This window comes from Hibiscus syriacus, unplaced genomic scaffold (assembly GCF_006381635.1).
Source record: "Hibiscus syriacus cultivar Baekdansim isolate YM2019G1 unplaced genomic scaffold, ASM638163v2 tig00111244_pilon, whole genome shotgun sequence".
Lineage (NCBI taxonomy): Eukaryota > Viridiplantae > Streptophyta > Magnoliopsida > Malvales > Malvaceae > Hibiscus > Hibiscus syriacus.
The window spans coordinates 728,652-743,355 of NW_024063033.1; the positions used below are offsets into that span (position 1 = coordinate 728,652).

Below are 14,704 nucleotides of genomic sequence, written 5' to 3' on the forward strand. Positions count from 1 at the left end.
TAAACCAGTAAATCAATAATTTCACTAAAACTCATTTCAAAACAATAAACCGTCATGTAGTACATGTGGAACACACTAGATGGTCCAAGTATTTTTCAGAAGCACTGAATAGTATTAGGAAAACGTGAAACTTATATACTTTATCGGATTACAGCAAAAAAATTGAAGGGTCGATTACTAATGGATCTAATCAGACATTTAAAGTTGATACTTTAGAATCACGCTACAATTCAGGTGCATCAGGAAGATGTTCATGAACCTTTTACAGAATAAATTCTAGATTCAGATTACGGAGAGTGATTTCATTTCTAAAACAATCAGAGGTATCAAGATTATGCATTGAATTAACAGGATTTTAGTCTATTGAACCAAATGGGGTATCAACAAAATCTAATTGAAGGGTCGATTACTAATGGATCTAATCAGACATTTAAAGTTGATACTTTAGAATCACGCTACAATTCAGGTGCATCAGGAAGATGTTCATGAACCTTTACAGAATAAATTCTAGATTCAGATTTACGGAGAGTGATTTCATTTCTAAAACAATCAGAGGTATTCAAGATTATGCATTGAATTAACAGGATTTTAGTCTATTGAACAAATGGGGTATCAGAATCCTTTACATCTGAGTTACTTGTGTGTTCAGATATGACCGGAGTGATTTGAGTGATAAGGGAGAACGAAGATTCATAACATTTACAATTTGTGTCGATCTATCCTGAACAACTCCCAGAACTAATGCATGTCGATCGGTCCATTCGTTTCCCTTCCAGGGTATTCACTCTTTAACCAACAATTATTGTCCATATATCACCTTCAAATTATCTCTAAATATATCTTAAGGAGATGAATAGATATTGCAATGGTCTTTTTTCATTTCCACATTGCAACAATCAGGAATTGTCGATGTACTTTAATTCGGGTTTATAACCCTTAGGGACGGTACATCATGTAAGTTCATCAACGTTTCCAGACCTATCAAATTAGTTACTTAATCCTCAGTCATTCAGGTTACTTAGTTCATTTAGTAGTCAATTCTATCCCGGTCACTTCAGAGTTTCCAAGGTAATTCAGACGTTTCTGAATTTCGGATACATATTGTTCTTCCGTTCAGTTTAGTTCAATTTGAACATATAATAAAGTCATTTTGGTATTTGAGGTTGATTTGTTCATTTCAGAGTTAAAGGTATTAATTATTATAGGACTTAGAGGTACTTTAGGTCATTTACACTTTAGGGCATTTTGATCATTTTACACTTTAGGGGTTATTCTATAATTCCAATATAGATACGGAATTTATTCAATGATTCCATAGCTCAAGTGTATCAAGATATGAGTTTTCAGGTCGTCTCCATATCATATCCACCTATTCCCATATGTAATGGGGTGAGGGGGAGGTAGGGTAGTAGGGTGCCCCCAACGCCAGGTTGAGAGCAACTTCCGTGGAAGACCTCCGACAGTCAGATTATGAATTGCCTACCGTGGGACTCGATCCACGACCACAAGGTTAAGAGCCTTGCGCTCTACCAACGAGTGGACGGGAAATTCTATTCTAGTTCCTTTAGGGTTCATGATATTTTATTCCTTTGATAAATGGAGGATATTATAGTTATTTCATAACTCGATGACATTTTGGTAATTCTTTTCAATTCAAACATATGCACTATTTCTGATAACTGGTCAAGTATGTCTTTTCTGGGTTATCTTTCACCATTTGGGTAATCTTGGTCTTATACAGCACAAGGGCATTTTCGTAATTTAATCCATAGAGATATTTTGGTAATTTCTTATCTAAATAATCCCGATATTTAACCTTTAAAGTAATTTATCAAAATTTACATATCTTGAAACCAATTCATTTACTATTGAATCACTGAACTTATAATTATTTCTGATTGATCTTCCAATTTCTCTTTATCGATCCGTCTGAGTCTTATACCGTGTTCTGCCCTTAATCCAATTTACGTCTGAGTCCAATGATAATTAAATACATCTGATGACCAATCATTTCTATTCATTCAATTACCATCTATCAATGAGTTCCAAAAAGCATACAAAGGATAGTAGAGTATTACCTCGGTTTTCATGCCATATCGATCGACCATTTTAAACTTCATTTGATAGCTCTCGAACTTTAATTCAATGTCTAATAATTCCTCGGATACAAAGCAACCGAATTTACGTCAGAAACTGAACTAAAATGAGAAACCAACTTGAATATGAAGGTAAAACATTGAAAAACAAATTACCATTTTGGTTTACATATCCCAAACTGAAGAGACGATCGAGGGTTTTATTTTCAATGCCCATAAAAATGGGATAATTTTGGTTTAAAACCTTGAACTTTTCACATATTTCTAAACCAAGTTACAACTTTTGAAATTTGCAATTTGGTCCCAATATTTCCCTTGTTACAACTTCAATTCAATACTTGATATTAATAAATTTTTACCCCTAAATTGGGGTGTGACAGTTGGGACAAATGCAATCTCTTGACACTAGCTGGACAGGAAACAAGTTTACTTGGATAAGACGAGCCCACAGCCATGTGACTTTACAAGAATGTCTTGATAGAGTTTTGCATAATACGGAAACTCTGGATCTGTTCCCTAACCTACAGACTACCAATCTTAGAAGACATTATTCTGACCATCACCCAGTCCTTTTAAAACACCAGACTACCAATCTTAGAAGACATTATTCTGACCATCACCCAGTCCTTTTAAACACCAATATGGATTACCCGGTTGACAAAGGGAAGACCCTTTAGATTTGAGGCGATGTTACTTGCACACCCTGATTAGCAAAGCTTGGGACAAAAGAATGATTCTATTGTTGATGTAATAGCTGAAACAAGAAAATAAATTAAGATTTGGAAGGAGACGGCCTTTGATAACATATTCAAGAAAAAGCGTTCCCTCATTAACAGACTAAGAGGCATCCAAAATTCGCATAACTACATTCGGTGAACTCGTTTGCAAGAACTTGAGAATTACTTGACTGAGTAATATCATAACATCTTGAATCAAGATCTTTTGGCTCAAAAATCTAGATTAAATGGGTTTTGAAAGGTGAAAGAAACACGAGATTTTTTCATCTCACCACCAAAATTAGACGCAGACAAAACAAAATTCTAGTTTGATTATTGATGAAAACTGGTGTACCGAGAAGCAAACTATCACAAAGCACATTGTGGAGTTCTATAAAAAAATTGTTCACGCGCAAGGAAGTGGAGACTTGGACAGACCCTATGTTCAGACCCCAACTGACAGAATGGGAGACTGACCTAACCAATGAAGTTCCACTGAAGAAATCCGTTTTGCAGTGTCTTCTATCAAGGCTTAAAAGCCCCGGGCCCATATGGAATTCAGCCGATCTTCTATAAAAACAACTGGGATACGGTTCGCGACACTTTGCTTCAGTTTGTGAAATCCGCCTTAAGTACAGGAGAGTTTGACACTCAAATTCTCAAGGTTTACTTGGTTCTTATCCCGAAATCTGATGTGGCTGATATGTTAACCTTGTTCCGACTCATTGGCCTATTCAGTACTTCCTACAAGATTCTGGCTAAAACCTTAGTCCGCCGTCTCCGACCAATCCTTCAACGAATAATTGGTCCATTTCAAAACAGTTTCTTAGCAGGGAGAAATGCGACAGACAATATCTTGGTGGTCCAAGAAGCAGTTCATACTCTCACAATCTGCAAGGGAGGAAAAGGGGAGCTATTATGAAGATTGATCTCCAAAAAGCCTACGACAAGGTAGACTGGCACTTTCTACAGAAAATCTTAAGAGATTTTAACTTCCCGGAGGAGACAATCACCATCATAATGTTCTGTGTCAAATCCAACACCATAGAGCGTCTTTGGAACGGAGAAAGGACTGGAAGATTCATCCCTGAGCAAGGCCTTCGAAAGGGAGACCCCCTCTCGCCTTACCTTTTTATTATAGTTATGGAAAAATTATCACATATGATATTAAAAGAAGTAGACGATCATGATTGGAAACCAATTAAATTGTCTAGGGGAGGTACTAATATAGTCACATATTTTTTGCAGATGATCTCATGTTGTTCTTCGAAGCTAAAGCGGAGCAAGTTATCAAAGTTAGAGAATGTTTTGAGGAAGTTCAGTAAAGCTTCAGGGCTAGAAATTAATCTCCAGAAATCCAAGATGTTTATTTCTCCAAACGTAAACAGCAAAACAGCCACTTATCTCAGCCAGCTTTGCGAAATCCCGCTAACGAATGACCTTGGAATCTATCTAGGGGTGCCGATAATTCATAAAAGGGCTAACACCAACACTTATGCTGCCTTAATTGAAAAAGTGATGAAGAAAATGTCAGGATGGAAGGGTAAGGTTCTCTATGGCAGATCGACGTACTTTAATTCAGGCAGCAACGGAAGCAATACCAGTGCACACCATGCAGAAAAAAATGCACCAGCCGCTACTTATAACAAGCTAGACAACCTTAGCCGCAATTTCCTTTGGGGTGGGGGCACGGACTACGCTCACAATCATCTGGTAAACTGTGACCTTGTTTGCAAAACAAAAACAGTAGGGGGTCTTGGCATATGTAAAACAAAAGGTATGAACCTTGCACTGATGGGCAAAAACGGGTGGAGGATGCTGAACGAGCAAGATTCTCTGTGGTGTAGAATCTTCACAGAAAAATATCTGAAACAATCAATTTTTGAGGAGGAAGAAATTCAAGCAAATAGCTCTTCAACTTGGAGGGGGATCTTAAACACACGAGACTTTGTCACAAAAGGCTGCAAATTCCAAATTAATTCAGGGGAACAAACGAGGTTTTGGAAGGACTGGTGGGTGGGTGATACTGCTTTGATAGAAAAATACCCTGAAAGAGGTGCGATTAGTGATGTGAAGGTGGAAAATTTCATAACGGAGGATAGATCATGGAACCTACAGGAATTACAGAGCCTTGTTTCGGGAGAAACGATGGATCAAATTAGGAGCACGCCTTTCCCTCTTACAGGAACAAATCAGGATTACGACAAGAGAAGATGGGCCATTCAAAAGACGAGAACTTCTCTGTAAAGTCTGCGTTCAGAGCCATCACAAACGGAGCACTTCCCACTCACCAAGATCAGAATATCGATTGGATTTAGAAGGTGGAGACTATTGAACGTATCAGGATGTTAATCTGGCTGGGAAGCTTAAATAAATTAAACACTAATGAGGTGAGAGCTAAAAAAGGCATGACGCAAAACGCGGATTGCAAAGATTGCCATGGCTGAAGTTTGGGGAATCAGACAATGTCTTCTCCTTGCAAAATCGTTGGGAGCGAAGAATTTAATCGTAGAAGCTGATGCCAAATGGGTAATTGAAGCTCTGAATAAACAAAAAACAGATGACATGCAAGGGGAGGCAATCTTCAAAGACGGCAAAATCAACGAGATAATGCGTTGAAAATATTTTTTTTCACGAGATAGTGGGATCGCCAGATTAATTGCTCAGGTAGTGTGGTCTACAGTCCCAGGGGTAGGTCGCCATGCACGCCCGGCGACCTACTAGGTCGCCATGCACGCCCAGTGACCTGGTAGGTCGCCATGCATGCCCTGCGACCTACCAGCACCTCCATGCACGCCCATGCACGCCCAACGACCTCCATGCACGCCCATGCACGCCCAACGAGCTACTAGGTCGCCATGCACGCCCAGCGACCTGGTAGGTCGCCATGCATGCCCTGCGACCTACCAGCACCTCCATGCACGCCCAACGACCTCCATGCACGCCCATGCACGCCCAGGCACGCCCAACGACCTCCATGCACGCCCAACGACCTCCATGCACGCCCAGCTCGCCAAAGGTCACCATGCAGTCCATGCTTGGACTGAACAACGTTGGGCCATGCAGGATAGGTAGCCATACAATCCTCTCCACTTGCAGCTGCTCAGGAGAACCTATTCCTCGCGTGATTCCTCTTACATATGCTCAGGAGACTCATGCATGCAGCTGTAATAGCTGTATTATTGCAGCATGATTTGAGCTGCAAAGTGTCATAGATTCGTGCCCTAGCTTCTAGCCATAGCTGGTCCCTCATGCCATAGCTTCGAGACTGTTCACTATTGTTATCATAGCTGTATTGGTGCAGCATAAAATCAGCTGTGTTGTATTATTGCAGCGTTCAACGGTTGAAAAATTTACAGCTTTCAACGTGAATTATACAGCTCAAATTGATTGCAACTTACCTACCAACCGTTGAAATATCATTATATATTGGATATGAGGGGTTTAGGGTAGAAATCATAAGAAAGAAAAATTTGGCGAGAGAAAGGAAATGAAAGGAAAATAAGAAGAAGAGGAATGGAGATAAAGGCTCAAACATCGTTTGTGAGGTAATTTTTAATTGTTTAATTTAGTTTATTAATGAAATTATGAAATAATTAGTTTGTTAGTTAGGGTTTAGGATAAAACATAAATTTAGTTAATTAGTTGTTAGTATAAATTATTAGTTTGTTAGTTAAGTTATATTATATAAATTGTTAGTTTAAGTTATATAGATTATATAAAAAATTAGTTAATTAGTTTTCTTAGTTTAAGTTATTAAATGTAAAAAATATTTAATTAATTTGTTAGTGTGTTTAAACGTATATTAGGTTGTTTGTTGAAGTTTAAGTTAAAAAATTAAAAAGTTAATTAGTGCTTAATTAGTTTGTTAGTTTGTTATTTTAACTAAATTATATTATAATAAAGAAATAGTTTATTAGTTTAAGTTATATTATAATATATTAGATTATTTATAATGATTTAATACTAATGATTTCATAATTTAGTAATGATTTAATACTAATGATTTAATATAATGATTTAAATTTAATGATTTAATACTAATATAATGATTTGATACTAAAAATCATTGTTAAGGTTAAAAACTAGTCTAATTTCAATAAATAATTTGTAATAAATAGCAACGAGTTTACAATTGTTGTCGATGCCGGGGTGTTGTTGAATGATAATGTCGGGCGGACGTCTGATACGTTGTGGCCGTTGTGGCTCAGGAGTATTGTACCCATCCCCTCATTCATTGGGGGTATTTGAACTGTCATGTGTTCAAAGTCATACGTCGACGAAAACGTAGGAGAATAGATGGGTGCCTCAGGCTGCACAAACTCTGGTATGTATGCCGGGACAGTAGAATCATCAACTGCGTGATGCAACGATTGTGGTGCGCTATTATCCACATCGGTCATTTCCGCTTCAGGTTGTAGAGATGAACTCCCACTCCCACTCCCACTCGGTAGAGAGTATTCAGCTTTACCAAATCTTTTCTTAAACCTCAAAAATTGTCGCCTCTCTACTATTGTTGTGAGGAACGGCTTTCCATTATCCAAAAAATAAGCAAGGTAAGCCGAAGTCTCAAAATTAAAGTCGTCGTCTTGAATGGCGTCAAGAGTTGGCATGAATGAAGCCCTATTGTTCCAAGCATTATGTAGGTTGCATGCTTCTCAACCCAATTAACGCTTTCTTTACGACGACCATCAAATCTGTGCAGGTCGTCATGCGTCTCAACCCAATTCACTGGACGACGACCATCTAAGTTTTGGAGGAGGTCATGATCCCATGGACTTCGCGGAATAGGTTGGTGGAAGTGGAATTGCCTCAGCACTCTATCCCCAAATTGGATCTCAACAAAAGCAAAATTGATCAATGGTGTAACAGCACACCAATATTGAAACCCATCTAAAATCGTGCGGTATCAACGCAAATAATTCTTCATTCATGTATGGTCTCCAATTAAACTGTAAAATTACAAAAACAATTTAATGTCGATCTTAATGTTAATTTAAATAATAATTAAAAAATACAGATTATGCATACCTTTTTGGCCTTAATGTCGATCTTCAACTGAACTCTTTAATGTTATTGTGCACCAACCCTGTGCCTTCAATTTTATGCCTCCATCTGTATATCAATCAAAACAAAAATAGAGACATTTGTTCAATAATTTAATCAAAATAAATATTTTTTAATTAATATTTATATTAAAAAGAGGATTCATATTACCTTCCGGCAAGTGGAAAGTCAACCGCAGTCCGACTAATCGGTGTCAAAAACGGAAGTCTATGCCAAGCCCATGATTGTAGCAGCAACAGACATCCACCGATTTCTACTGTATTATTATCATTCACGACCAATGACGCCTTGCACATCTCACGATACAAGAATGCCAATATCGCCGAACCCCAGCTATATTGCCTACAATTCTCAAAATTTGTTAAAAAAGAAGATACTGAGTGTGAACATAACTACCGGATTTATCAGGCATCAAAATTCCCCCAATCAATTGTAATATATATGCTCGTGTTGCATATATAATTTCGTGCGCTAGTTGAAGTTGTTCCCAAGATTTGGACCAAGTTGCACCACCTTACTCATGTGACCCCCGGCATCCCATTAGTTTGGACCCCGAGTTGCATTACCACATCCTCCAAAGTTATAGTGCATTCGCCACACGGCAAATGAAACGTGTGCGTTTCTGGTCTCCAACGTTCAATCAACGCACTGATCAAACCTGGGACCAACTTGTAATCTCGCACAAATGTTATATACCAAATCCAGCCTCTTGCAAATTTTCTTCTATCAGTGGGTGTGGCTTGGGCACTTTATGTAGTCGAAGACGAAGGACTCGCTGCTCGTCCTCCTACAATTAAATATTTCAAAAAAATTATCACAATCATAAAATAATATTCAAATATTTATTAATTATAATTCATTAAACAAATATTTTTTCACCATTATTCCCAAATGACTTGAAATATGTTCATTGTCAAGCCTCAACAGTGGAATTTGGTCAGCCATTGGAATGAATCTGTAAAAAAAATTAAACAACAATATTTAAAAAATCATTTAATATAATCTAATATAACTAACTAACTAATTTTCAACACAAAACTTTAATATAATAACTTATAATCTAATAAACTAATAAACTAACAAACTAAACTTTTTAAAATATAAGTTAAACTAAACACCAACCCTTAAACAACTAATAAATATTTTTTATATAACTAAAACTAACTAATAAACTATTTTTTCATTATAATATACTACTAATAAACTTACTAACTAATTTTTTATATATATATTCAACAAACAATAAACTTAACTATTTAACTAACAAAAACTAATTAAATAATTTTTTTATATAACTAACTATTAACAAAACAAACTAATTAATTATTTTTTAACTATATAACTATCAAACATATACTAATTAAATAATTTTTAATTTATGTATACTATAACTTAAACTAACTAACAATCATATAACCCTAAACTAATAAACTAATTAACATTTATAATAATAAACTAATTTAAATATAAACAAATTTACCTTATCTCCCTTTCTTCTTCTTACTTTCCTTTCTTTCTCCTTTCTTTCTTTCTCGGCTGCAATCTCTTCTCCCTTTCTTTCTTTCTTTTATGTGAGATCTTTCTTTTATGTTCTTGCGATTTGCACCCCCATATAACCGGCTGCCTCAATTATTTCACCCACAGCAATGGTTCAGTGCATGCATGGTCTCGTGAGCTAGGATCACATGGCATCAATAGCTGTAGGCATGCAGCGGGGAGCAGGAGCACGTGAAGTAATCTTGGCTGCATGTGCATGCATGGTCTCGTGAGCTAGGTGACGCCGGGGCGACCTACAAGGTCGCCGGGACTACATGGCGACCTACAAGGTCGCCGGGACTACATGGCGACCTATAAGGTCGCCCAGACTGCATGGCGACCTCTCCATTGGCTGGCTCGTCTGCATGGCGACCTCTCCATTGGCTGGCTCATCTGCATGGCGACCTCTCCTCGTATAATACTGCATGGCGACCTCTCCATTGGCTCGTGGCTCGTATATGGCTTGTATGGCTCGTATGTCACCCGTATGGTATGTCGCCTGGATTACATGGCGTCCTACAAGATCGCCTGGATTGCATGGCGTCCTACGAGATCACTGTAGAATTCACCCCATCCCAGCAATTAATCTGAATGTGCATTATATCGTGAATAAAAAAGTTCGAGAACATTATCTCGTGAATTCACCCCCTTCAAAGACTGAAAATATGAACGAGGAATGATGGATATCAGAGATTAGACATACCTGGAGAGAGGGTAATCGGTGCGCAGATTGTTTAGCGAATCTGGCCTTTGGGAAAGAGGAATGAACGCATTTACTGGAGAACCCGCCGGAGGAGTTAGTTCATCTCCTTCAGGCGGACATAGGAGTTGCAACAGCAGTATTTAAATAACGTTTGCGGTCATGTTTTCGGTCGCATCGCGTTTATAGTGATTGCAAACATAACGGATATTATCGCGGTCACTGCCGGTGTCGCGGTCATGATTTTTTAAAATTTTACACAACTTATCTTAAAACATAAAATAATAATATAATTATAATAAATCATTTTTAATGATTTTTAAAATGTTTTCTAAGCGAAATTGATATATATATATATAGTTTAACCAAATAGACTTTAAAATGTTTTCTAAGTGAAAAGATGAAGTAACATTTTAATTTGAAGAATGAACTATATTACTATTTGAACTTATTATAAATAGATGAATTAATTATATTAAATTAAAATGTAAAGATAGAATCCTAAATTCCAGAATATTTCCACAGAGTTGGGGTTATCTGTCACGACTTATGCATGCAACGATCTCACGACGATGGTGCAGTGAATCGAGGTAAAGCAAAGTTACATGTCAAGTCATTAAATTGAAACTTCCAGAAATTTTGGCGACTATTTTGTAAAAGAAGTAAAAGTGTTGGTCATTTTAAAAAAGTCCTAGAGAATACATGGACTTATTATGTGAATTACCCATTTTTATTATATCAAGAATTCTAGCCTTATTTCTTCATGAGTGGATGTTATTTCACTCTGTTTTTTTCTTTCCTTGATTTCAATCGAGCGACCGCTTGTTTCATCTATTTCCTTTTTCTTCTTCCTTTAAACTTTGTGTGTTGCTTCTTTTCTACCGTAACTATGCCATCGATCACGTCAAAGCTCGTTAACAGTGAAACTAGTCGTCTTGCAGGCTTGCAATTATCTCGCGACGTGATCGTCGTCTTGGTGTCGATCGATTTACCGGACAACGAGACATCTTTATTGCGGAATCAACAACTGAACTTTGCAGAAGGACGTGAAAATGATGGTTCTTCAAGTAGAACTTGGAGAGGCAAATCTCCATTGAGATCAACAGTGGATTTTTCTGAAGATATTACAAATCACAGTTGAATAACAGTAATTACGTCCCTTTATCGACGTAATCGTACGTTTCCTGTTAAATTACGGACGTTTTGAACCGCGATCAGTGTGAATATGTGACCCACCGCAAAAACCATGAATAACAGTTTCAGACGATGACGTGACTGCAATATTACGACCGCTATAACATTTTTGGAACGCTATATAATACCTAGGTGGTAGTTTCTAGTTTTCTAAATAATCATTCCTATGCAGCAAAAAAAAAACGAGTGTAAAATATATATAAAAAATATCAAATAAAATATATTATGATTTATGATGAAACTGCGGGATTCACACAATCATAGCAAATCTCTTTACCGCTCTAACAGCAACACTGAAAAATATAAAAATAAATTAAACAAAAGAACCCGCACACAAAAAATCTCTGACTGAAAGTGACCGGTCGGGCCCGATCGGCAACCTCCCAAACTTTAAAGCACTCGAAATCATACATAACACAGACACCCACACGCTTCGCGTCATATAATTCCTGTCACCAACCTACATGGGCAAATCACGAGCGCTCTTTTAAGGACACGAGTCTCTCCACAATTGGTTCCACGACTTCACCTGTCAGATTCTCCGCATCCTTTTACGTATTCATTATTGTTTATATAAACCCCAAACGGCCTCCCTAAACCAAACGTGTTGCTCAAAAGCTTCTCTTTTTCTGGTTTCTTGTATAGCTTAGTAACTGCCAGTTTGGGTGAGAACAAAACTTCAAGAAAATGTCATCGGAGAATGGGAAACGCTTGCCGGAAACTGATGCGGCGGCTTGAACTTTGAGGCTACCGAGTTGACTTTAGGTTTGCCCGGAGAGTCCAGAGTAACGTCGGACGGTGGAGCTAAGCTGGGCAGTAAACGTGGGTTTTCCGTTGATCTTAGCCTAGGTGACAACAAAGACACCAAGATGGGTCAGTCCCAGATTGATGTCCGAGAAGCTAATAAATCTCCTGTTTCAAAGTATGTCATGTGAAACTCATCCATCGTCATTTTTTTAATTTCATTTTTGTTTTTCTAAAGAACAAAAGGACAGAATCTCAATGGTTGGTAGCAGTTAATTCGCGGTTCAATATTTATATGAAAATGTAAATGTTGTAGGGGGCAAGTGGTGGGTTGGCCGCCGGTGAGAGGCTATGCAAAGAAAGGGAAGAAGAGTTGCAAATATGTAAAAGTGGCGGTGGACGGTGCTCCATATTTAAGGAAAGTTGATCTCCAGGTTTACGATAGTTATCAGCAGCTGTTAACTTCCCTTGAAGACATGTTCTCATGTTTCACCATAGGTAAGTTACCAAGTAATAAATCTTATTACTCCATTCTGATGGTAAAAAGGTTAATTTATTCATTAAGATTTTATGTTAAATTTTGACAGGGAATTGTTTGAATGATAAGAAACTGGACCAAGTGAATGGAATTGAGTATGTGCCGACATATGAGGATAAGGATGGAGATTGGATGTTGGTTGGAGATGTACCATGGCAGTAAGTTCCCAAAATTGCCCCTAACTTGTTACTTTGCTCTTGCTAATTGCAAAGGCTTCTTTTGGAATTTAATACTAACTTTTATATTTATTTTAACAGAATGTTTGTTGAATCTTGCAAACGTTTGAGGTTAATGAAAAGCTCAGAAGCCGTTGGATTCGGTAAAATTAAGCTCTATAATTATCATTTTAATTTTTATTATTATTATGGTATTAAAATGCTAAAATATGATTAATGTCGTGGTAACTAATTATTTGATATGCAGGTCCAAAATGCGAAAGAGCAAGCTGAATAAAGGAGCGTTTTAAATGAAGCATTCAAGAAAGAAACGATAAATCTCTGTACAGAGGCTTTTTGTTTTTGTTTCCAACTTGTGTTGTACCATTGATGATAGTGGGCAATGACTAGTTTTACACAGTCGAGTTGAAAGAATAAATAAATGGATCATGCAATTAATTTCGGCAAAACTTTCGAGATAATGTTCTGAAAAAAATTAATTCACGAGATAAAGCATTCCAAGATTAATTGCTCAAATAAGGTGAAATCAACAGTGTTGGCCGTAGGTCGCCATGCCTTCCGGGCGACCTACTAGGTCGCCATGTCTTCCCGGCGAGCTACAAGAGATTGCATGTGCCATGCACATCCCAACACGCTGGGCATCCGAGGTCATCCGACCGAGGCCATCCGAACGAGCTATGCGAGGGCATCCGAGGGTAACCGAGCGAGCTATGCGAGGGCATCCGAGGGCAACCGAGCGAGCTATGCGAGGGAATCCGAGCGAGGGTACCTACAAGGTTGCCCGGAGGGCATGGTGACCTATGTGTTGGGACGTGCATGTGCCATGCAACACGTTCATTCTCACGTTCATTCTCTCTGTTTGAGCAAGGGTAGGTCGCCCGGAGTGCATGGCGACCTACAAGGTCGCCCGGAGTGCATGGCGACCTATGGCCAACACTATGTATTTCATCCTATTTGAGCAATTAATCTTGAGAGTGCATTAACTCGTGAATTAATTTCTTTCATAACATTATCTCAAAAGTTTTGCCATTAATTTCTCCACGATATTTATTTTTTATTTCCTCCTTTGTATTCGTTATTTTAAACTCTTTTTTTTTCTTCTTCTTCATAACAAGTACTGCAACAGACTCAATATAACCTTCCCTAAGCTTTACATTTATTACTCTCGGGATTTTACAGTCATGTCCTAAATCCCGCATACATTTTTGCAAGCGCGAGCCTTTTGTTTATATCTGTAATAGAGTCCATGTACGGGGAAGTACCAATAGCGCTTGCCATATAGCTTAAGCCTTTTAAAAAGAAAAGTTCCAAAGGAACTTTATTCAATGAATCCAAACAGGAACATTAGCCATATCAAACTCTATACTATTTTTTAAGATTTGGCTCACTGTCTAAAGACTTATTCTGTATGGTTCAGGACACAATCACGAGCATCATTAATTGACTGTTCTTTCGGATTTGGGTTATGTCTGCATCGGATAACCAAGCCGAGTAGAATTAGTTGAGGTTATAAATTCCAAAAATATCTAAATTTGGTTGCTTTCTATTTGTGATGAGCTCTTCCTTAAGAAGATTCAAGTGATACAGTGCGAGGCGTTGTTTTCAACCATTCATCATTGACAGCTTGATTTTCAAGCAGTGGGCCACTGAAGATAGAGGTTATCATTTACCAGGCGCCGGAGACATCTGAAGCCAAATATTTTGAGGTTAATGTTCAAGGACCTTGTGATCTGTTTTCAATTTAGAGAACCATGTCGTAAGCTTCGAGAATACTCTCGTATTTCTGCAACATCCAGCAAAATGTTACATTATTGACAAGTCGATGATCTCTGTTGTTCTTTGCTACATTACTGGAAACATTCAGCGAGCTTTCATTTATAATCTCAATTCAGTGCTAACATAATATGGATGAATGATGAGATAGTTTACAAGTGAAT

General features: G+C 37.7%; 1 pseudogene; it reads left to right on the top strand.

Annotated features, from left to right (window-relative positions):
- The first annotated feature begins 11,981 nt into the window (after window positions 1-11,981).
- LOC120157320 lies at window positions 11,982-13,201 on the top strand (annotated as a pseudogene).
- Window positions 13,202-14,704: the final 1,503 nt, after the last annotated feature.